Here is a 25,196-nt window from a genome sequence, read left to right on the forward strand (position 1 = left end):
CATTAATGGGTTTTATTTTATGTTTTCAGAAAGGTCTAAATGCTCCTTTGCTGCTGTACACAGCTTTGCAGGAGCCTCTATTGGGTTTATTCAAGTTTTGCTGGAAGAGGAAATGTTTGGCTAGTGAATCTGTTCTTCCATCTGCTATTATTTTTCCCCAGTATACCACAACCATACCATTCTGATGCAATTGTGGCCTTTGTGCTTAGGGAAAAAATCACTGATGGTGCTTTAGGGCATAACTACAGAAGTTGAGCAACCTGGCTGTGATCCAGCAAAGCACTTCCATTAACTTCAGAGGAATTGTTAAAGCCCTTGAGATTATAAGTATGTGTCAGGTACTTTGATGGGTTAATGTATTAGACGTTGCTCCGTGAGATTCAGCCCAGTTAATTATTTTGTTACTGCCCCATCACTATACACATCTCTCAAAATATCTGCCTTGTTCTATTTCACGTATATACTTACCCCTACTGTTCATAATAGGCTCTGAGCAGTGCAAAAATCCATTCAGACTTGCAAACTCTACCCTGCTTCCTCCAGGGGTTTAAATAATTTCATCTTTAATGCCTAAAAGAGCAATGTTTTAAAAACTCCTCCAAAAATCCTTGAGTGAGGTAACCGGGTCTACCATTTAAAACATCGCAATGGCCAGGAAGGACATCACGCCAGGTTTAAATTACAGAAAATGAAAATAGAGATATTTGTAAAGTTAGTGTTTTTGTTTTGTTTGTTTTTGTTTGTTTGTTTGTTTTTTAATTTGCTATCCTATTTCTTTAATATGAAAGAGTTTCTAAATGAAAATTTTGAGTAATTACTCTATACAACATGTATTTTGTATCACAAAGAGCAATTTGGCATTTCCTTCCCAACAAGTTAAGGCCTTAGGCTGAACTTTTGTTTAGTAGCAAGGGACTACTTCTTTAAAAGGAAGTAATGCAGCAAAACGTGGAGCAGGAATTAATCATTCTGGAAAATTTGACATCTGGTTTGTGTACTCGTGGATATTCAAACTGCACAGGAATGAATTAGACTGAGTGAATGCTAGTGGTGCTGGTATTATTTTTAAACCTAACAAATTAAGAAAAAATGATTTTCTTGTATGACTTTAACAACTTGGGTCAGGCAGCTGCAGTGTTGTGTTCCTGCAAAACCATGATTTTAGTCTAAAGCTAATGTCACTGTGGTTGAAGAGGGATGAAGGATGAACAACGTAGCATAAGCTGGAAGGCACAAGCTGGCAAATACTTCTATTGCATCTGTTGCTGTAGGTATTTTTCTGGCCAGTCCTTCCCCGAGACACAATGGAGGAAAACCTAGCTTGTTTCAACATGACAGTGATATATACTTTGTCTCTTCTTCCTCCTCCTTCTCCTCCAAAAAAAAAAAAAAAAAAAGAAAAAAGAAAAAAATCTGCTTCTTCAACTCCTGACCAGTATATATGCTCAAACATGGAATTCCACTGAATTCCTTTGCCTTTCTCTCATGGCTGCTGTCATGATTTTTTGAAGTATCTCTTTCCAAAGGAAGAGGATTCCATCGTTCTTCTTTAGTAGTACAATATCTTTTCTTTAATATAAGATATATTGCCTTTCCTTAGCAGATGTTTTCAGGGACTGGAGAGAAGAATGCAGTGATGTGGGTTAAAGGGATGATTCTTCTATAGTCCACGTAATTCTCATATCTGTTCTTCACCACAGATTTGGGACAGCAGCATATCCCATGTCATATTTGGGCAAGTAGCAGGACCTGTCAAAGCATTCTCATTAGCACATTAGAAAGAGAGGCTTCATTTGGCCAGGGTATAGTCTCATTCTTAAGACAGTTCCTCTTTCTTCTTCCATCCTCACCATCAACTTGATCCATTTCTGGGAAAAAGCATGTAAAATACAAAGAATTCTACCGGGAGAGTAAGATTTTTTACTATTTTAAATTTTAGGGATCTATGAATGTAGTTGTTTGTTGTTTTTTTTTTTTTTTCTTTTTTTCTAATGTCATGCAAAATGATCTTTCCAGTTAAGTGATTTTTCCAGTTAAATAAGGAAGCTTGCCTCCTGTGAACACAATGAAATTTGTATAATTTGACAAAACATCACTACAGTGATATTTGAGATATAGTGATGCTGTGAGTCTTAAATGAAAAATATGATTTGCTCACATTTGAATACCTACTGACTAATGGTTTATAAAAGAGTAATAACTGACTAATGTGTGCTTTAATAAATGATTCATCAATTCCTGTAGAGACCTGTAAGCGAATAGGTTGCTTGTCACTGTGATTTATGATGACTTCCAGCACTATCTTCTGATTCAGTTGTGCTACCCACTGGGGTAAAACAGCCCCTGGAGTACAATATGTATCTCCGTCTGCTCATGGTTCGAAGAGGATATGAGACTTTCAGAGCACCATCTGGAGAGATTTATTTTTCAACTCAGGCAGTTGAGAAACACGCTTGTAGCTTTGAGAGCCCCTGTCTTGATTCTTGGTATTAGCTAGATCATGTTGAAGACCAAATACTGAGTTAAAAGTACTTCTGAGGTTCCTCCTGGCTTTCTTTTCCATACGTCCTCTAGAAAATTACTTAATGTTGTTGTTTTCCATGCTATACATACCGTAGAAACACAGGCCAGATCTGTCCATTTAGTTTGCTCATTTGAAAACAATAAATCTTGTTTTCCCTTTTTTGGAGATCTGGAAGTCAGCCCTTGTCTTATCTTGTTTTACAGGGAAAATGTTGCCCTTTGGGACTCCTAAATAATCTCCTTCCTTTGAGTGTTTCATCATTGAGAAGGACCCTATGTTTGGACACTAACAATTCTGTAAATGGTACATGATTCCCCTTTCAACTTTCTCCTCTAGACCCTTACATGTGTTTTGGAGAAATCACTAGCAAGAGTTATACCTGTGTGCAAAAACGTAGCAAGCGTGCTGTGCTTTGACTAACACACAGTTCAGGAGCATGACAAGGTACCAGCCCTCTTTAACTTTCTTTTACTTTTCTGTTGGAAGGGAAGTGAGCATGTAAGCCAGACTGAATGCAAGGAAAAGACAGTAGGAACTGCCAGCGTGGCTCAGCAAGGTGGCGAGAACAAGTTGGCCTGGCTTTTTCCTGTTTCACATACCATTCTCTCATGCTAGGTATTGGAAGGCCAGATGACTGAGCTGAGGTACTTGAGCAGACCTGAACAGATGAAAAGAATCACAGAATAACAGAATTTCTAGGTTGGAAGAGACCTCAAGATCATCAAGTCCAACCTCTGACCTAATGCTAACAGTCCCCACTAAACCATATCCCTAAGCTCTACATCTAAACATCTTTTAAAGACTTCCAGGGATGGTGACTCCACCACTTCCCTGGGCAGCCTGTTCCAATGTCTAACAACCCTTTCGGTAAAGAAGTTCTTCCTAACATCCAAGAAGCAGTTGCCAGGCTAATAGTTAAGACATAGAATTGTGCTGTGGCCTAAATGATATGAGAATCAGCTTTAAATTCTAGCAGCGTGTTCAAGTTGGAGCAAATTGTCCCCAGTACTGCTTTGTCAAAAAAAAAATAAAAAAATAGTTTAGTAGAATGGATAAAACCGTTTTAGTAAAATCAGATGGACAAAATGCATGTTGGAATTTCTGTTTGGCTCCCATTTTTGGGCTGAGAATTTATGTATGCAGAAAGCAGAAACCGTATAGAAACTCAACAGACCAGGATGAAGCTCTACCAATGTCAGTAAACTCTGGCATAAAGAACAGCTTTAGAACAAGGCCATCCTCGTGTTTTCTAGAGCTGTAAATACAGCTAGCAAGTCTCCTGAAGTGTACCTTACCCTTCAGAAACCCCCTATGGTACATAAATATTTGCACTAGCTTTTTCATTCAGTTTTACTTGCTTGTCATACTCTTGGAGCAGCCAACCAACACACTTAACATTGCTGAAGCCCAGGTGTCCAAGAGTCCTCCAGAAAACAGGTGAAAGACACTACCTGGTGTATTTTTCACATATAAAGAGTAGAATTAAAAGAAAATTTCTCTGATAATGGAAAACAGAGGAAATAGGATCAAGGCAGGATTGATATTCCTACGTCATCCTTGTTATTTGTCTGTCTCACCTGTTCTTAAAACATACAGAGACTGAGAATCAAAAGATTTCTCTATCTGTTTCTGTTCAAATCTTAACAGTAAAAGAAAATGCATAGTCTGATTTTAGCTTCTTTTGCCAGAACTTAAGATCATTGCATCTTCTGTTGTCCTCAGATATGGAGGGCAAATTATGCCCTTCATGTCTTTTTTATTCATGTGTAAAGAGGGCTATGCATGGAGAAGACCTGTAGTTCAGAATATATTATTATTTAATAAAAGAAAAAAATAATTCTTCTGTTAAACCTGTGACATTCATTTTTCTCCCATAAATAGTAACTCAGGACATTAGTTGAAATCAGAAGAGATGAAGTTGTCCCATAACCGACTTGTGTTCTTTCATGTTTAAACAAAGACAAAGATGAAGATGTAAATGTGTTTCTACTAGAATTCATTTGCAAAGTATGTAGTAATTTAGTTTGGAAAATATCTATTAGTCAAGTGGAAAGCTATTTATCATATCCATGTGAAAGGAAACAAGCATCTAAATGTGTTTTGTTATTTTTTTTTTATTTTTTATTTTTTTTATTTTTGTAAATGAAGACTGAGCTTTCTGTTCTCACTGCAAAAATAATATTTGAAATTTACATTCTACAGTTCTATAAACTGCACCACTTCTACATGGTTAGTAATTGGGCATTGCTCATTCATGTGTTAACGTCCAAGGCATTCAGTTTTCTCCACTGTTGTGAGATGCAAAATTCTTCCAAAATCACATAAGCAGTTTAGGAATCTAAGTCTTGAAATAACCCGGGCATTTTGATCTCATTTATAGAATAATTTTAGATGCCAAAGAGAAAAGCTTGCTAGATTTAAAAAATGGATGTAAAGACACCTAAGTCCCATTAGAATTTTAAAAGCTGGTGTTAGGAGCATAGATTGCTTTGATTCTCAATGTAATTAAGATCCCAAATGTTTATCTTCTTTCTAAACCTAATCACTTTCAAACAACTTGGAAAAATGCCTGTGATCGAGAAAAACGTTAATATTTCTGGGTTGTGTTGTGGTGGTACCAATCTAAGGACATCTGGAAGATTTATTTAAACAGTCTGGCTATCTGGATAATTAAATTACCTTTTTGCTATTTCTTTTTCTTCTTATTCAATATTGAGTGTCACTTCTTATCAGAATTAGCTGGTTTGAGGTTTCTCACGTAACAAGAAATGCTCAGCACCATTCAGGATTGAATTACCAATGACCTTAAAACAAACACTCTACTGTAGCATTACAAGTAGGAATGGAATAATTTGAGAGAGGAAGAAAAACAAATGTTTATGCTGTGCATTGACTGAAATTTAAGGTTGGTAAGAAAAAAAAAGTGTTCAGAAGACCAGTATTTCCTGTACTCATCCAGATTCAAACTGTGTGCATAATAATTTGTATTCATGTGGCTTTCAGTGAGCTATCTGCATAACCAGTGTAAGCACTTTGTTCAAGAACTTCTGCAAAATATGTTTAACACTGAGTCCATCCACTTATCACATAATTAGAGCTGGATACACTGCATAGCAGTAGGCAGCAGACTTCTACATTTATCTTTGCTTGTGAGGGGTGAGTTCATTGCTTTGTTTCTCTCCACCAAGGTCATGAAATACATGAAGTTGTCTATTTAATCTCCAGATAAACACATTTCAGTGGTACATAAAACAACAGAGTGCCTGCTTTATAATCTGAAAGCAACTGAGAAACACTTGTATAAGTACAGGAAAGGTTCTATGAATAGAAATGATCATTCAAACAGTGTGAAATTGGGGAGGAACAGAAAGGCACTTCGCTGCTTCTCCAGATCTGATTTTTTCCCAGCATTCTTGATCTCCAATGAGCTCACATAGTAAACTTGTATTTTTGCCAATCTTTTTTTTTTTTTTTTTTTTTTTTTTTTTTTTTCCTTCATCCTCTGTTCCTTCCCTGCCCTTTGTTTAGTTTCATTGATTTGCTATGATCAGCTGATCTGAGCAGTCCTGATGTGAATGTCTGCGTGAGTCCTTGCCTTTTGTAACCCTTTGGTTATACTCAGAAGGTCAGCATCAACTCAGTGGTAATAACAGCAGTTCTTACTACAGCTGGTAAATTCTCACCACAAAACCATTCCAGTGCTGACTATCCTCTGAAGACTTTCTCCATCTGCTTCTGCTAACAGCAAATATCCAAACAGTGTGAGCAACAAAAAAGCCATAAAGCCACAATTTATCGCTCTCTTCTGCAAGAAGTGAAGGTTAATATGCTTTCTCAATGTGGTCTGTGAAGTGTGAACTTTACCATAGATATTAAGTTCTGAATTACAAAGCAAACAGTAGCAGTAAGGGTTTTGACTACATTTAGCACAAATACAAGTTTGGATAAGTAACCGGATGGTAGAATTAGAAAAAGTAGAAATCAATGAGGAAGGAAGGTTCAGGGAAAGGCTCTTGAGAGTCGCACAAGCTAAACAAAGATAACATAATGTTTCTATGCTTAGGCTTGGATCATTTCTTCAAAAAAGTTATCCGTCATTGCTAGGAATGTCTATGTGATTTTCCAATTAAACATTTTCTGTTCAGCTGGAATTTTGCAGTTACCTTCAAATTAAATTAGGACTGTTTTCTAGAGATTGAGGTTTTATCATAAAGTCTAAAAATGGAGTTTTTAGCCTGAGAAATTAAATGTTCTTGTGTTTTTTTGTTGTTGTTGTTCTTGTTTTTAATGAATGTGCTGCTCAAGCACTCCCTGGAAATTTAGCTTAATTTCACTGTTGTCCAGTTTTATAGCATATTGTCCCTCGTGAACTGTCCAGGGAGTTCCACCTTCAACACCGAGTGCAGGCAGAGCACTCAAAGGAAACTCACACTAATATTTTTCAGATAAGATGTGAAAATTTGCATCTTTTTTTTTTTTTTTTTTCTCAAAATGACTTTTGAGTTCTGTATGTGGAGATGTCATTAGCCTGTGTAACAGTCAGTTGACTGAAATCCTAAATTCTGCGTGCAAGGACAGTGGTTTTTCATACTTGATATATTCATTTCGGGGTGGCTCCTAAACCATCATTACATCATTCATATTCAGCCTAGGCAGTAGTAACTCTAAATCTCCTTGTTTGACACAACACAGCTGATCCAAGGAGCAAAACATAGAAATATTGTTAGATGTGTGGCAAAATCACTCTAATCCTATGAGTTAGGAAACCCACACTGTTAATATGCCTCTAGCATCTGTAGGAGTTCTATTTTAAAAGTAGGATTAAACAAGATAACACACTATAGATCTAAACATATTCAATTTGCAGCAGACAAAACCCTATTTAATAGCAATTACACAATATGTGCGAGCTGGTATCATAGTAGTCATTTATATGAACAGAAGGGATTTATAAAACTGAAGTATATTCATACAAAAATAACAGCTATATGACTGTGTAGGTCATTCCACTAGAGAGTTTTGTGATCAGTTTATCAATTTCTTCACTGACAAGTGAGATTTTAAGATTTTTTTGTCAGCAACACTAAAACTGATTTGGCCACTACAAAATTTGCTAACCATCTGTGCATACAAATCAAAATGTCAGGATTATTTAGACAAAATATCTTTTTTCCTTCTGCTGTGGAACATTAAAATAGTGAACCGATAAAAATCAACATGCTAAAAGGAGCTGTACATTTATTCAAGTAAAATTGTTAGTAAGTGCCTATGAAAGAGACTCATTTAGAAAGCAATAAAATTCTATAGGGCTGATCGTCTCTTGAAGTTACTGGAATGAAAATGGTGTTGATACTTTTAAGAAAAAAAACAGATTAGGAGATTCATACAGAACTCTGCAGTTATAGTCTCTGTTGAGGAAAATGGTTCAGGAGTGTAATTTATTCATACCCTTGTACTTTCTACTTTGGCTTATTTCCAGGACTTGTTTGCCTTAGAGTCCCAGATGCTTATTTGCTTAAAGGGTAGCCCTTTCTCTAGCCGGCTGTCTAACAGTCACTTAATATTTATTTGTTTTTACAAATGTTTTCCCCTGTGTTCCCACTCCATATGTCACAAGAAAATGTATAATCTCAGCACTACACAAAGTATTAACTTTATCCTCGCTTTCCTGTTCTAGACTTTGACCCCATTATGAAAATTCCCTGAATCCAAGTTGGTTACCTGACCCTATGTTTCCCTTCAATGCTGTTGCTCTGTGGTCAGTCCTTGTTAATTTGTCTTAACTTCCATTCTCTGATTCCACATAGGTTGATGAAGCTTTTTAGAGATTTTTTTTTTTTTATTCAATTCTCTGCATATTTTGGAATATCTCCAGCTACTTACTTGCCTAGTCTTCTTGATATCTAATTTGCCTAGTGCTGAAATTTATCATGTTTTTATATCATCCTTCAAAATTCACGTTTCCTGCTTCATCAGTGTCTTAAAAACAAACAAACAGACAGCTCTTCTCTTTTGGTCTTTCTTATTTTCAAGCCTGCTATTTGGTTAGCGAACTGTAATTAACCTTCTCTGAATTTTAATAATTACCTTTAGTTTTTCCTTCTCCGAAGTCCTTGAATCTGTCATTGACTCTCAGAGCTTGAACATCTAGTATCCCTTAAATGCATTTCTGCTCTTGTTTCCAGTTCCCACTTCAGCTCCACCAAGGCTAATTTCAGTGATGTATCCATTGACTGCTCTTTGACAAGCATGACACCTCTTTTCTCTCTCTTCCTTATTTTTGTCACTTTCCCCACTGTCTTTTGATATGGAAAGCTGTTCCTGTAATATTTCTTAAAATGCTATGTTTCTGTCCTTTGTCATCGTGGGACCTTCTGTCTTCATTGTTTTTCTCCTTTAATTTCTGTAAGATCTTACTCCCCGCCCATGAATTCTTCTTCATCCTCTCACTGCCTGCTTCCCCTTGGGAACCACCTTTCTGTTTCCATGACCTAACCTGATTGTTTGCTTATGACTCGCAGAAGTCTATGTACACTCTTTGTCTTCCTTCTATAAATTGAGTGCCATCACTGTCTGCTTCCCCGCATCATCTCATTTTTTTTCTTTTATGCTTTATTTCCTCCTCCTCAGCTCATTTGTTTTGACCGTCTTCAGTCACTGAGGCCAACAGTGCCCATACGTTATGTTGTACTGTCAGATATTCTTAGATCAATGATTCTTCTTCATTTAGAAAGACTGATGGTAAGGAGAGTGCTGCTGTCCTCAACAAGTTTCAGGGGTTGAAAGAAATCTTTTGGTTCAAAAAAAAGTTTGAAAAAACTAGGTGGTTATTTGAGGAACTTGCAAAACATACATAAGAAAAATGAATCCTACTAAATAAGCTTATATCTAAACAAACAGCTGTCTGTTGCTGAAATCATACTGAGGAAAAAGATTTATCTGTTGTATTGATAGTCTTAGCTGCCTGTATCCAAGCTATGGCTCCCATTCAGTGTTCTATAGAGATGTGAATACAGGATTAGGCTATAATATAAATCTGGATTTTATATGTATGCATGTGTATATAGAAACAAAGGTCCACAGGTGTTTTTCTACCTAAACCAAAGACCAGATGCTTTCACACCCTAAAATTGCATTTGCTAATATGGATTAAATCAAAAATGAAATTTGGTTTGGTTTTACTTGTCTACTTGAAAATAACTCACATTTAAAAACAGAGAACACTGTAGTTGATTAATTGATTTGGTGTTGATCTAGGCTAAGAAAAAAAGTGTATGTTTGAAGACAAATGAAGGGCATGTTTTCTAAGTTAGCAGCTCTGACCTTTTCAAGTTTTCTATCTTAAATAATAATTGAAGCCATGAGTAAATAAATCCAACTTTGCCTGCAGATGTTGAACTGTAATGTCCTTTTATTCGAACATAGCCACTGTCTGATATTAATGGCAGAAACAGTTTTATCGTGCCCCATGCTGGGGCTGACTGGTAGTCTCTAGGAACTGTTTTCTTTCCTCCAGCCACATGATTAAAATACAGTTCCAATCAATAAATCTGTACAGTTTCTGTCAATGGTAAGTGTTCGCCCAGGGGTCTTCTGTGTCCCAGAGGTATTTCTTTTTTTCAGTTCTTCTGTATTCACCAGAGAACCAAATTATGATAAGTCTTGTTTACCTAGGCCACCCATTGAGGTTGTTTTTGGACTGCCTGCTGGAAATGCAGTGAGCAATACAGAGCACACAAACACGCTCACAGGCTGGTAGATAGAGATATAGATGTTAGTAGTAAGATAACTCTCTTAACAATATGGAGATCCAGCATAGCCTCTGTGAAGAGTTTGCTTTAGGAACATTAAATATTTAAGCATGCATCCTTTGCTCATTTGCGATGTGAGCAGATAACTGTATAGGATGGATCATAAAAAGAGCTCTAAGATCTTGATGTGATTTCAGCTGAAGTTCACCACTTTTCGAGGATGTCAGGATTGCCTGTTTTCCCTTTTCTTGGATGAAGATCATCACAGTTGATTGATAAGGCAATATGTGAGCAACTAATCAATTTTAGATTCTCTTTCCTCTAGTAGCAATTGCTTTAATGCAATTGATTAAAAGGAAATTTTAATGATATTACTAATTGTGCTTTTAAAGGAAACATGAAAGCTACTATTGAACTATTAATTTATTATTCCCCCGGTAATCAATTTGAAATATCAAAACATTATTTTTTTTTTTTAAAGTGACATTTCCTGCAGTGTCACTTGTTTGTTTCTTAAATTAGCATGTCATCCTTGGAAATAATGGTAACATGGAAGCAATGAAGTAATTGTAGTCAACCCATAACCTTTTCCACTTCCCATTTTTTGTTATGGGAGGTGCAAGAGAAAAGAAGTGTTCCTGCCTGTATTTAACAGAAGGTAGTGCATGTTTCCATGCATACATGCAGCCAAGAAAAGCATCTAGTTTGTTTCTGTAAAAGACTCCCTTTAAAGGCAAGTACTAGACTGTAGCTGTCTATAAATGCAAACAAACTAGGCACTAGTCAGCAGAAATAAATGCGTTCAGCTGCATGTTGCACATCTGAATTATTTATTCAGAAGTAATAAGCATGGTTTGTCAACACTTACACAGAGGATTATCTGTGTTACATAGTAAAGCTATTGTCATGTCTTTGCTGACTAATTTGTAAGTGTTCAGGGAGCACCTTATTCGCTTTTCAATGCCCAGAGTCCAGGATATAGGTTGAAGCTCACTTATTCCATAAATTTATTTTTCTTAAAATCATAAAGTATGGCCAGCATTACAAATGTTAATGCTACTATTATAGGATAATAATTTAAAAATACCAGTGTTCTCAGAGGGCTCCAGCAGTGTGTCATTTCCCTGCTTTATTAAAATGAATGAACAGATGTACAATTTATTTCTGCTGAACTATCATCTAAATTCATAAGCTATTTCTCATGTGTCTGAAATCCGTGTTGGTTTCCCATTTTCTTTGCCTCAGAAAAAAAAAATAAAAAAAATTACACTCTCACATTTATCACTCTGGGGATATAAACGAGAAGTATACTCTCCACTTCATTCACTTTAGACTAATATCCTCAGTACAATTTAAATCCCATCTCTTCAAGCCTATTCAGCAAAACCTAGGCACTGGAACACCCCAGGATCTGATTGCAAAACTCCCTTGCCTTCTACGTTGAAGGCTGGCAGGTGGACTCTGAAGACACTATCTGTTCTCTCTGACAGAATGAGGTGGCACTCAGCTGTGTTTAATCTTTTTGGTTGGCATTTACAATGCCACTGGAAGCAATGCAATTTCTTAGCAAAAAGTTGGGGAAAACAAACAAGGAAGGAAGGAGCAGATAATGACAAGTAAGAAGGAGAGGTGAGGAGGTTGGGCATAATTGTAGTGAAATTTGTAGCAAAGGAACACACATCGGCTTGCCCCAACCAGTGACAAAAATGTGTCTTATTTGTCTTGTGGCAGTGTACAAGCATGGCAGGTGCTCCCTGGAAGTGATAAACAAACAAAACAAGGCAGTGCAGAGATTAGATGGAATAAAATTATGGAAGCTTAAAAGCACATGAAACAGACACGTTGCCATGGGAAAAAATGAGTATAAAAATCCCAGACAGTGTGCTCTCAGCCTATTGCCATTCTTATTTGTTGGCAATGTTTGTGGGCAATGTAAGGGTGATATTTTGCACTAATTCCATGTGAGGAAAGAGTGGATAATATGCCCTGGGGGTGCTGGCAGCATTTCTTCTGTAAACTGTGTTTCTAAGAGTTTATATTGTAAGTGAGCTGTAAAAATTTTCGATGGTTTTGTAGTTGACAACAGAATTCTCAGGCTCAGATATTTTTTTTTCTTGGTTTGTTTTTATTTTTCCCTGATAAAAATCACTTTGGCAAAGGGAGTAGTGGAACAGAATGTGAATCAATCTGCTTTCTTCATTTCATAGTTGCTCTGGAATTTAAATGCAGGCCTTTAAATACTTCTTTGCCAGACAATTCTTGAACATCATGAAGTAATGGTTGAGGTTTGTAAAGAAGCATGATTTTCTTTAGAAGATGTCTCTGTAGTGGCAGGAGCAGTTTGTCCCCATGCAACTGCTAAGACAGAGTTGTTAATTCCATAGTAAGAGGGGAGGAGTTATAATTGGAGCAGATATTTACAGTGACCACATTGCAGACAATCTCAAAACAATTAAATTTGGGTATCTGGTTCCCTTTCAATCCTTCCCTAAGCTGAGATCATAATTATTTTCCTCTCCTTTTTCCTTGTGTTTTCTTGCCAAAAGAGAATGGTACAAGATAGGAAGGCAAATGTCAGAAGTATAATTTTCATCTTTTATCTGCAGAAGGGAGGGCAAATGTGATTTTGTAGCTAGATACTGTACCTCTAGCAGTCAGCCCTAAATCCATTGTGCTGAAGAGTCCTGCATGGTGAGGAGCTTGAGACTGGGAACTCAGTGAAGGATTTCCTTCCTATCACTTGGTTTGGGGCAAAGACTTTTATTTTATTTTATTTTATTTTATTTTATTTTATTTTAGCAATCAAGTTAGCTTCATGGAAGTTAATGAGTATATCTGCATTTAAAATGTTAGAAAGCTATGAAAAGTGCTTCGTTCCCCTTTCTGCTTTGGATTTTGGACTTGGTCCTATCATGAAATCTGCAGGGGAAAGGATCTCAAGATATAATGACATTCTGTCCTCCTATCTGTACAATTTCTAGTATTTGTATATCTTATTTTCCCCTCAAGAGCTTTGAAAGTTCAGTCTCCGTGGTCCTCCAGCAATCTATATCAGTACTTGAGCTACCCTGAAGTTTTGACTCATCTGTAATGGGAATTTTTCTTGCCTCCACTGAAGCCCATTGCTTCTTGGCCTTTTCCACTATGAAGGTGGCACATAGACAATTCCCTTCTCTACAGCAGCCCCGTGTGTATTTTTGCTATGCAGGTTAGTTCAAGGCCAGGAGTGTGAGAAGTCTGCCTGCTCTCCAATTGCTCTTTGCCTTCTGTAGTGTGGGCAGGAAGAGGGTGCAGTACTACAGCTGGGGCTTCCCAGTGCTGAGCAGATGGAAGATTTCCTGCTTCTGTCTTGCACACTATACTTTTTCTTACACATCTTCATGCAGTTTTGCTGTTTTCACAACATTAAATTGCCTTTATTGTCCACGATTCTTTTCCAGTAGCAGAGTAAGTGACAAAACTAACATCTGCCATATGTGGTTTCTTCTTCTTTCATCCTCACCACAGGAGGGGAAGAGTGTATGGATTTTGAGCACTTGGATGCAGCTGTTTATTTTCTTCTTATATGTGTGGTTTTGTGTTTAATACAGAGAAATTGATTAAATCATCCAGATGTTTTCTTTTTAGTTATTTTGGGTTTTGTTATGTAACCAGCTGAGGATATTTCATATACAAATAAGAATGTATAAGCACTGGCTAGGGACCTTTGTGTCATAGCTAGGCACACTGTGATCTTCTCCATGCGATTCTGCTAATATACCTAACTTCTAACCTGCAATTAGCCCATAGTTCCTATTTTGGGTTTCTCTTCAGCTAAGGGAGTTTGACAGCTGAGTCAGGCTTTCTGCCGTGGGCAAATGTGCAGAGGGGCCTAGGAGGAGATTCATCAATTCCAGAGTTAGTTCTGAGCAAGTTTCGTTAATGCTTTATAAGTATATAGCATTTTTCATTCCAAAGCACCCCAAAGGAACATACAGAAAATGGATCCTCTCCATGGGCAAGCAGAAGATTAAACTGCAGCTTTCTGCTGCTTGCAGGGAAAAGGGAGTCTTATGACTTCGTTTCCTTTATTAAAGGATCCTACTCAGGAAAGCTGCTTTAATTTCTAAAGGAGCATGTCCAGTAACAGCTAACCCTGGTGTTGTAGTGTTACCCTCAAAATCTTGTTGTTGGGCAAAGGGAAGTCCACTTTGGCCAAAATTTTATTGTTAGCATAATTGAAAACTAATCCAAGGCTATCCGATTCCAACAGCCATTATTAATCCAGATCTAATGACAACTGGAAAAAAAAAAATCCTCTGTGCAGAAAAAGTGTCAGTAATGATAGTAATACAGTTATAAAATTGTCACACATGCTTCTTGGTTTCTACTGCTTTATCTGCTCTGTATGCTCACCTTTTCCTGGTTCCTCTGAGTCTTAAAGGTGGTGGGTCCAATTTAAGTCCAAAGAAAACAAAGTTGCAGGCAGTTGGTGAATGGTTCCTACAGAGCAAGCCTGACCAACCTCTGTCCTGTGGCCTTGCAAACTCACAACTTAGGGCTATTACTAGCAATGGCAATACCATGTTCCCATATTGCTCTGTGTTATCTAGGACAGCACTTTGGGCCCTATTCACAGAAAAAGAAGTTTGAGTATATCATGGTTGATGCAGAGTTCGTGCAACTGCGGCCTCTTGTCTTCACTGCTGCGGGAGTGAGCGAGTGATGTGCTCCAACACATTTCAAAGTGTGATGGAAGCTCTCCATCATCATTAGTCCACTGAAACTGTGTTAACCAACCCATCTGTGTGTCAGAAGGCAGAGACAGCGGCTGTGGCAGCAGCCTCTGGACTCAGAATAAAGAATATCAGTGATCATCAGGATCGTTACATAGGATGTAAAACTAACCAGTAGGAGTCAAACCGATCTGCTGGGCCTTTGTATTCATGTGAGAAGTGCCTAAGGCTTTCAGGGACTAGTAAGGGATCTCTTTTATAGTTCATCCCAGGCACAGTGTGCACTGCTTCCATTAGGGCACACACACAAGGGTGCTGGGCAGCCTTAGTGTAGGACCGTGGCATAATATAAGTAATCAAAGCCTCTGCATGGAAGAAAAATGAAGTGGGACTCAGCTAAACAATATTAAAAATCTACCAAAGGCAAAAGAAGAACTAAAATCTGGCAGTGGCAGGAGGGACAAATGGAGAGAACTAAGAGGTCTTCTCTGAGCCACCTCTAGCATGTGTTACAGGGAAAAATGCTCTGAGCGATGAAAGCGTGTGTGTGTCTGTGAGGATGTTTGTTATACCAGTTAATACAGGAATCTCTTCCTCCTCTGGTTTTTCTTTCACCTACAAAGCTCAATGTCCCTGACTTTATGAGTGAAAATATCACAAGTAATTGAAGCTGCAAATCCCAGCAGAATATTAAATTAGAAATTAAGCAAAAATGCTCATCAGTTGGAGCACAGGAATCCTGGGCAAATTTTCTAATGCAGTGGTACAGCAATTGGAATAATTTTTTCCTAACTGCTTCACTAACTAAATTGATTGAATTAAATGTGTTCTATGGTGCTAGCTAACCTCTGACCCCAGTTACTCAGGATAATCAGGGGGGTAATCAGCCTGCCATGATCTGAGCTCCAAAGGAACAAGAATATTGTAAGGTTCAGGGAGCCTACGCTGGCATTAATCAGATGTCATCAGGGCTTGATTATAAATCCTAAAGACCACCAAATTGATACAACATGGTTTAATTCACTAAAAATTAGGTATCTACATATTAATCACCAAGAAGAATATCTGAAAGTGATTGCTTTTCTACTAAGTGAAGTCAGGTGTCAACGCTTTGGAATGTCGCACAGTTTTGTAATAAATATAATGATCAGCATCAGCACAAAAGTAGCATTAGCCAGATTAAAAAAGATTTTGTTCTAACCTCAAATAGATTTTTCCTCCTGTTGGAGTTTACAGCTCCATTGAAATCATTCTTCATGTTTCAACTCTAATTATGAGCTTACTCAGAAGCAAGAAATAGTATATGTTTCAAGCTACCTGCTAACACAGCATTTTTCTCACTTCCAAGTGAAGAAAGGGTGGCTGCTTACAGTGTGTCATACAGCTGTGTGTAGGAATTAAGTGATATTTATTGTCCCTTAAAATTACTTCCCTCAGAACTGGCAAGCTCAGTTGAAAAATCTGTATCTAGAAATTTGCGTTAGGATCCAGTTAATTACTGGTGTGCTTGCTTGCTCTCTTTGGGAAGAGTTCAGTGTGGCAATTTTGATGCAGATGTATTAGCATATTATGTAGATACTTGCTACAGAAGAAGGAGAAGCAGTCTTAAGAGAGAGTAATAGCACAGATGCTTAATAAACTAATTTTCTTCATACGTGTACTGACTTAATGAGCATTGATCCTCATGGAAAAGATGTATTTATTTTTTTTATGTAAACCAATGATATTATCAAATGCTTGTTTCTCTTATTGGTGTCACCTGTGTTTCCTGGGAATTGCTTTTATTTGCAATAGAAACTTGATTTGCTTGAAATTAGAGGGCTTACACAACTTCTCAAGGATTTTTGAGCACGCTGCCATGTTAGCTGTGTCTCGATGAAGACATTGTATAAAGTCTGGACATTCCAGCAAGTCAGCTTCAGTGATTACTTGCTGTCTAGATGCACTGGACTTTCTGCATATGTTCAGACTAACTGTGGAGCAGATTTGTGCTGATTTTCCTTACATTCTATGAACACACTGCAGTGATGGTCTTTACAGGCACGATAATCATGATGTGCCATGCCACTGGTACAGGCCATTTGCTGTTAATGTTCAGGTAATCCCTGCAGCCCATACATGATAGTTCTGGTAGGCTTGATCCACTGTACATAAGCTTCATGGTATGCGCAGCTTTCTGTCCAAAGCACACGTGGTGCCTTGACCTGTCTTAACTTCCCTTTTAATTCTTGGTGTTCAGACACATAAAGTGAGACGCACTGCCGTCAAACTTGTAGTTGTTCACCTTGTCCAAATAGCTTAGAGAGCTATTCAGTAGCTTAAGAGAGAGTTCAGTATCAGGGTATATAAAAATCCTTAGTTCATTCTTTATCTTCTGTATTAATAAAAAGAACCAAATGGCACTTATTTATTTACAGCAACACTTATCCAGCTGAGGTTGAAAAGGTGTTTGTGTTTAAGAAGGCTGTGTGTACAGAGAATGTATGGTTAGGTGTACATAAATTGCAGGTGAAAAAATGAAAGAGCTCTCAATGTTCTGTCTGCAACATTCTAGACAGGAAATAGGCACACAATGGGCACTTACAAAAGTAATGTTTCGCTTTTCTTTTTTACAAATATTTTTCTTTCAAGAAGAGATGAAATGAGCATTGGCAGAAAGAGCTGGGCAGTGGGAGATGGAGACCGTGGGTAACCTTAAAGCAGAAAGCAATGAATCCATTTAGCATATCTTTGCTTTCTTCCTGACCTTTTCCACATCTCTTCAGAGCCAAACTGCGTAGTTGTCTGCTCCATGCTTCAATCACTCTTCAGCACTGTAGGTCTCAATATATGCTTAAATCTCATGTGTTTTCAAAGCAGGCCACCTCAGCTGCAAGTGAACTTCTCTCAAACTGCCTTTTGAAAGCTCACATCACAGTACTGTATGGGGAGGCTCAGATCACTCCATAGTTATTAGTCCGATAGGTTGCATTTATTTCTGTTATTCTCTCTTCTTGACCTTGGAAAAAACTTGTTGTTGTTGTTCTAATGCGGCTGGAGACCCCAGGACCTAGCTGTTCCCTTGTCAGATTAACTAACAAGAACACTGTTTTCCTGGATGTTCAAAATAAGATCAAGATGTTTCTGCTATGGAAGGAAAAAACAGAAGAGAGACTATTAATCATGAAAATTCACTTATGTCTGTGATCTCTGAACTATTCTCCTTGTATACATTTATACACCTCCTTTTTGATATAGCAGTAATACTCATATTCAGTGTATATTGTGTAAACAGGATGTAGGCTACACAATCTACCAGAATTACTTTCTATCAGAAAGTAATGTATATGCAGTAGAAGAAACTGTGTGTGGTAGACTTCATTCATTATTTTGCTGTTAGTCTTGGAACACTTGTGTTCAGATGGACTGAAACACGGAGTGTTGGCCTAAATTCTCCTTTCCGCACCCAGTTTTCCTCAGAAAACAAAATGCTGGCTAGAGATTTCGTTTTTAAAATTCAGACAAATTCTGTATCACTGCAGATAAAACTGCCTGTAAACTTCCATCTGTACCTCCTGCCTCCACTGGCACAGTGTGAAACTTTGCAGAGTTCTTATCTGCTTCCAAAAGAGAGTTTTCAAATCGGACTAACTTCAGTCGGCTCTCAGCTGGAGGGGCTTGTAAATCTAGGGCATCTCATCCCCATCAGTTGGCACAACCTGAAATGCCAGAAGTTTGGGGAATTGACGAAATTCACTGCTAAAATATTCTAGAGATACCAGTTGCTTTGAATGGTGCTGTTAGGCACTGCGCACCAAAGACCACGTGAAGAAGCTTAACCACTGTCAAAACATCTGTTGTTGGCAGCATGGGTTGTGATCAGCTGTAAGCTGGCACAATGAATAACTACCTTCTTGAGAAAAAATCGCCATGTCCTCTCTGACCGTCATTAGCCTCAGAAAGAACTCTATGTGGATTGATGGGGGAATTCTTGTAAAATCTTTCTGCTCCTAAAATGCAGTGGAAGAGACTGAAAGAAAAATCCAGCTATGGTCATTTTATCTAAAAAATACATCCAGGATCTTAGAAAGAAGATAGGCTTTCCACTGCTCTTGATGGAGAGAGCAATTAGGAGGAAATAATACTTAGCTAGGTTGGCTGAATACATCACAAGTGGTCTCAAACGTGAAAAGCAAATTTCTCACTGGTCCCTAGGTAACACTGTTGCTGAACCAGGTGAATAGGTGTAGTTTGCTCTTTCAGGCTTGGTCAGATCATCATTTTCTCTGATGCTGTTGTTTTAAATATAAGGTTTGTTCTTTCTAGAGGGGTGTGGGAGGAGATTATTTGGCGAATAAGAAAAGAACGTCACTATTGCTTTGGCTTGTTCTCAAAAGTACCTAAAGTGTAGTAAATATTATAGTCACCTTTCTGTCCACCTGGAGAAAGAGTATTTTCTGTGATCTGACCATCATTCTAGAAGTATTCATTGCATTTAAGGATATTTGAATTATTCTATAAATAAATTAATGCATGTTGTATTTATAAGTGGAAAAAAAAGAGAATGAATCCTTTCTAAATGTTTTACATATGCTAATAATAATAACAATAATAATAATAAATGCCTTCCTTTTGAATCTTTAGACCTCTGTACTACATTTGGTGTATTCCCATTAGGTAATAGGCTTTGATGCAGGCATTCAACATATGATTAAAATACGTTAGAATTCTCTTTTTGCCTTCATTCCAGCTTCAAGAGGTGGATTGAGAAGTAGTCAAAATTTTGTGTAAGCAAAGGTCTTCAAAACAACTCCCCAAAGTAGCTATTTCCAAGTGTCCTTCACAATCACTTACAGTCTCTGAAAGGCCTTTTATTCTACTGCAAGCATGTAAATGAGGGGATAGGAATACAGCATCATCTCTGAAAGAGATTTGAGCCACTGTTGTGGGGAAAGAAGCAGAAAGGAAAATTCTATTCATTCATTTGTGAATTTTATGAGTATCTTACTCTATAAATCTCTCAAAGTTTTCTAAGATTTATGATGTCTGCAAGAGAAATAAAAAGCTCTTCGCATGGCCACTTTGGCAAATTAACAGGCAATTCCTGCTGCACCCGGCAGGTCATCCATCCATCTATTTTACCCTGTTACACTTGCGTTCTGTTCCTGCCCTACACCACCATGAGTCCTAATACCTAGAGAGTTCTTCAAGAGATCCAACCGAGTCCTGGAGATGGCTTGGCTTCATTACATGGAAGGCTGCTCACAGAAGGATTTGTACATGGAGCATGGGGAAACAGCCTGATTAATGAGTTTTGTTTCTTTGTTTGCTGCATTACTTGGACTTCTTAGCAGTGCTTTTCCAAGCAGAATGATGAGCAGCAAAACAAGATAAAGTCATGCTGAAACCCTCTTGCCTTTCCTTTCATCATTCATGCATATAATATCAGCATTGCTAAGCATCTTTGTGTTTTTCAGTAACAAGGCACAAATTTATAGAACCTGCAGAAATTATAGCCATATTACGGAGAGCAGAATTTAATCTCTGGCCTTCCATTTATCTAATTAATCCTTTGGATTTGTTGCTGTTTTTGCAGGTGGCAGCATACAGTGAACACAAATATCCATTTGGTGTTTCATTATTGAGAAGTACTTCTGTTTTGTAAAGTAACTGGCCTGTGCCTTGAAAGATCACACAGCATTTACATTGCATAGCCTGTGAAATTAATTCCGAAGTAAAAAGGGAAAATGCATCCAAAATGATTACGGTCAATTTCATATGTTCAGAAAGATTTTTTCTAAGCTACAATTGAATTCTTTCTGTAATTTCACTAAGGAGATGGAGAATATTATGTACTTAGAAAAAATACAGAATAAACTAAAAGACACACTTTAAGTTAAGAAATAATGTAATGCCTACAAGCCCGCATTATAGCAGTAAGAAAATGACAATTACTAAAGACTGTTCAGGTGACTCATAGCTTTAATTTGTGTTTTGCATGTAGTTTACACCATCAAATTCTTGTCATGCTATGATAATGCTTTATATTTACAGGGTATCTTTCACCTAAGTGGCTTCCAAAGTGCTTCATGCATTGCTCCATGTACAGATTACATCAATTTAATCCATTACATTAATACAGCTATCTCTGCAGCAAGGTACAGCAGCTATTCGAGTCCATATGGTAAAGGCTATGCACAGTTTAAAGAGAGAGAAAATACCTTCAAAATCTGTAGAAGAGATTAGGGAGAATGTACTACTAAATTACAATTTGCCCTGGCCACAAAATTAAAAATAAAATTGCTGGTGTGAAGAGTTCAGGTTGGCTGCAGTCAGTCAGGTTTTCTGTTTTATGGCCCACCTGGAGCCCCCAATACTAGGGCAGCACATGTGGTCATTGTGCTGAAAAGGTGACTGAAGAATCATCAGAATCACTTTGTTCGATGCTTAAATGTTATGGTAAGTATTTCCACCTAGTATTTATTTCACCTGCCTCACGTCTGAAGTCTGATGAGCTCTGAGCACCAGATTACTTGTTTTATTGTTAGCTAGCAAGCTGGGCTTTGTGTCCCAGTGAATTTCACAAGAAATTCCACATTAGTGACATAACATCCTAATTCCTGATTGCTTGAATATGCAAACCTTTGTGATTACTCTAAAAATCTATTTGTCTTTGGAGATATTCCAGATACAGAGCTACAAAAAATACATTATTTTATTAACAACAAAATATTGGCCACTAAGGTGCACACATGCTGAGTGACAGCATGTGAAGTAAAAGAAGTAAAGACAAACAGCAAACAGATTGCAAAAGATTTCTTAAGCTTGTTCTTGTATTTTCAAGAAAGTAGATAGAAAAATGTGGTTGTAAAAGGTGGTCTTCAGTGGAGAAGGACAAATACAATAATACAGTTTCCTTGGGGAGTTTGTAATGGAGCTGTGTGAATTAACATATCCCATTATTTCTCATCTTTTGTGATATATAAATGGGGAAACAAACAGATGATGATAACACAGAATACCTTCAACTGGAATGTTACCCTGATTAATGCAAACTGATGTGCAGTTTTAATTTGGTTGTTCTTGACTGGGAATCACAGCGTGTAGAATCCTAATGAGCCATGGAGTAGCGATCACCAATCCCAGACACGTATATCTCACGTTGTGTTTGCTGCTTGTGGCAGCTCTTTAATTTAGGTTATGTCAGCAGTCCACTCTGAGGCAGACGTTTTTTAGTGACTTCATAAGGGCATTAAGGTTATTCCTGCATGCTCATGTCATTGCTGGACAACAAACACTGAGGTGATTCTGACACAGTTAAGTGCATTTGTTGTTCTGTACTCTGTTCTCTGCTCAGTAAAAAAACCCTCACTTGTTATGGAAGCTTTAAATAAGACTGTTGGATAAGAAATTGGATATAAACCTCCAAATATAACACAGTGACTAGAACTTGTAGTCTGTATTAATGATAAACATAATTATATTTTTTATTAATATCAAAATTAAATGTTTAAATGACAATAAATGACAATTAAATGGCAATGTGGCATATCACTCACAGAGCAAGTTAACCTTACATATTCAAATGCTTGGTTGTGAACATAGCTCCTTCCAGCCAAATGTAGCTCTGTCCCAAGGCCTTCCAAATAATTATTTTTAATATGGGTCCAGATTATGGCAGTTAAATAAAGTTCTGAACTCATCTATTTTATTCTTAATTTATAGCGGTGCTTAGGGGATGTGCAGATATTTAAAAAGAGTAAAATCAATTAATTCGTGATCCAATTATTTGTGTTAGCCCCTGTGGGGTTTTATTTTAGAGCATTGGATCAGCATCTCCCAGTTAAGCACTGTGCTTTGAGAATGTAAAGCTTTCATGTTGAAATATGATGAACCTGTGGTTATCTTTTCCCTATCTGCAAATTTAATTCCTTTTTTTTTGTCCTTTAATGGTTTTAAAATTTCCTTCTTGCCTTATGTTTTTGAAAGGGACCTCATATAAATACAACAGATTTTTCTAAATAACAAGAAGCTTATTTTTTATATAAAGGTGACATTAACAGGCAAGAGAGTTCACTTTCTAGATCATATGCCCTGTATTTTTCTGAGCCTCTATGTTTCACAGTAGATATTTAGCTTTTGCAATCACAAATCTGTGATTTATTACACTTTTCATGTTATAAATTTAGAGTAGACCCATATGACAACTTCTGTGATTTGATCATTCTGCTTTTTCATCCATCTTGAACAGAATGTAGTCTAATGTTCCAGACAGCTTCAAATACCCCCTGCGTTTATATGGTCATTTCTAAAATGTAGGGAATGCTAGGGGCGAAAGTACCACTATGCTTGGAATTATCCATCTTGGCACAGCCTTTGCCCATAGACGTTGTCATTTCCTTGATCTGCAGGTGTCAGAAGCTCTGCAGTTTTATGCCCCTAGCAAGTGTACGTGCCCTTTCTGCATTGCTAATTCACTGCAACTGAAGCTTCTGAGAGCCCTTCCTAAATAAGGAGAAAATAAGAGTGCAGAAGAGAGCCAACCCCAGCTGAGATACCTTTGAATTAGATATCCTTAAAATGACATTAAATATTTTTTTGAGATAGGTGGCACACCACAGCAACCTTTTCCATCACAGTTTGTCACTGGTGGATGAAGCATACTAAATTTATCTCACTGGCTTCATAATTATTCATCTAAATAAGATAAGACAGATTTTAAAATATTTAACCCTAACAGGTCTAACTGTTCGCCAGGTGATGGAGGGAGTATTGAACACTTAGTTGAATCAGACTAGTGGACTAAGGACAAGACTTTCATGAAGGATCAATATGAATTAGGAGCAGATAAGATAAGAGTTAGATTCTTTACTTTTCACTTCCTTGAAACCTTGGCACCATTTTACATAGTTTAATAGGAATTATTTGGTATCGAACACTTGTTGAGAAAAATTCTGACCATTATGGGTCGGCTGATGTGTTTTATACATGATCAAACTGAGACAGTAAGAAATAATACAAAAATATCAGACTAATCATTTATTTTCAGTTAGATTAAAAGGTATCCAAGTATGTGTTCCAGTGACAATGTTTTTTGCTGAACAGGAAGGAATACAATCTTTGTAATAATTCCTCTGTTATTTTCAACATCCTGAATAGAGCATTTCTCTTGATTCACTTCAAAGCAGGAGAAAATATTGTTATATTATCATTTAACGTTAATTAAACTGCAAATGAGCTTAATGATCTGTCCAAAACAAAGCTCAATCACAACCTGTTACATATTAACTATCAAAATCAAAAGAACCTTTAAATTCTTTGTTAAATGTACCAAAGAGGAAGGAGATAGCCAATCATTAATGTCATCCTTTTATAAAATCAGATTTGAGGCTGGATAACTTGAATTGAATGCACGCAAATTGAAAAAGGGCTTACAAATATAAGTCAAATTTGTTGGAAGAAATAAATTATTAAAAAAAAAAAAAAAGATAACAGCAGATGTAGTTGTCTCCTCTGTAATTTACTATCAGGAAATATATTTTACCTACTATATGCCCAGATTTTGAAATCTCTATATTAGTAAAATACCATTTTCTCACATTCTCACAAAATCTTCTGTAGTGTTATGACGATGTGGTCTTAAGACAGGACAAGAACATCTGTCTATTCAGGTCCTGAAGTCGCTGGAGTGATTTTTGCTCTTGCTTGATATATCAAGCATTGCCACTGACAATGTAGCTTTTCAGTAGTGGAGGTATATCAAAACCTATTCGCGTCATTAAGGTTTGTAATTTTGAACTTTTGAAGGCTTAATCCCCAGAAATGCTAAGATTCCCTAATAAACCAAAATAGTACTGCCGATGTTCAGCTCTTCTGAGGATTAGGTATGTTATCATTCTGGTTTATCCAGCTCTAAAGCAGGTATTATCTTATCACTCTTACATACAATCCTTTTAGCATGTCAACTGTAAGTATTTGAAAGGTGAGGAGTGTTATTAAGTCTGACCCTTACAAGCTTTTTGAATGGTTTTCTTAATGTTTGTTTGTTTTTTTTTGTTGTTTTTTTTTTTTTTTCCTACATAAATAAGATTGATGTTATACACTGTTTGGCTGGACAGTAAATTAGAATTTTCTCATATAGGGTTTGGCCAGCTGAATAAGACAGCAATGCAACAAACTTCACAAGGTCATAAAAAATTCTTCCACTAAAAAGAGAAAGTTACACTG

At 37.1% G+C, this 25,196-nt stretch overlaps 1 protein-coding gene across 1 annotated transcript in view; it reads left to right on the top strand.

The window, feature by feature from the left end:
- The window catches only part of CDH13 (cadherin 13), a 482,496-nt gene that overhangs the window by 395,095 nt on the left and 62,205 nt on the right, over positions 1-25,196 (top strand). The gene's annotated exons all lie outside the window — the stretch shown is intronic.

The sequence above is a fragment of the Aythya fuligula genome, chromosome 12 (assembly GCF_009819795.1).
Source record: "Aythya fuligula isolate bAytFul2 chromosome 12, bAytFul2.pri, whole genome shotgun sequence".
NCBI lineage: Eukaryota > Metazoa > Chordata > Aves > Anseriformes > Anatidae > Aythya > Aythya fuligula.